Source organism: Fulmarus glacialis, unplaced genomic scaffold, assembly GCF_000690835.1.
Source record: "Fulmarus glacialis isolate BGI_N327 unplaced genomic scaffold, ASM69083v1 scaffold8664, whole genome shotgun sequence".
Classification (NCBI taxonomy): domain Eukaryota; kingdom Metazoa; phylum Chordata; class Aves; order Procellariiformes; family Procellariidae; genus Fulmarus; species Fulmarus glacialis.
The window spans coordinates 2,713-3,124 of record NW_009208637.1 but is presented as its reverse complement, the minus strand read 5'-3'; the positions used below and the strand labels follow the sequence as shown (position 1 = coordinate 3,124).

The 412-nt window shown below is 67.7% G+C and overlaps 1 protein-coding gene across 1 annotated transcript in view; it reads left to right on the top strand.

Moving 5' to 3' along the window:
• MATK (megakaryocyte-associated tyrosine kinase) overlaps positions 1-412 on the top strand; it is a gene marked incomplete at its 3' end in the record, with an annotated part of 3,574 nt that overhangs the window by 601 nt on the left and 2,561 nt on the right. The gene's annotated exons all lie outside the window — the stretch shown is intronic.

The following is a 412-nucleotide window of genomic DNA, read 5'->3' as shown; positions in this document are numbered from 1 at the left end:
GGCGGGGGGGCCTGGAGGGGCCAGCGGCCCAGCTCAGCCCTCAGGAGCTGCGACAGCGGATGAGTCCAGCACGTTTCCCCTAGCCAGGTTTTGGGTGGGCAGCTGGGGGCAGAGCAGCCCATAGCCGTGCCCTGGCGATGGAGGGATTTACTGGGGCCAGCGCCTGGCTTTAAAGACTCATAGTTGGTCCCACCCAGCTTGGGCGGACCTCACAGGGAGGGGATTTATGCAATGGGGTCTACATAGCTTTGGCGGGGGCTCCGCGCTCCCCGTCTCACTGCTGGCGCTGGGCGAGGCCCACCGGCACGGCCCCTCTCCCCAATACCCCTCTCCCCAGCTGGTTCCACGGGAAGATCTCAGGGGTGGAGGCGGTGCAGGGGCTGCCGCCTGCCGGAGAAGGGGCTGTGCGTGC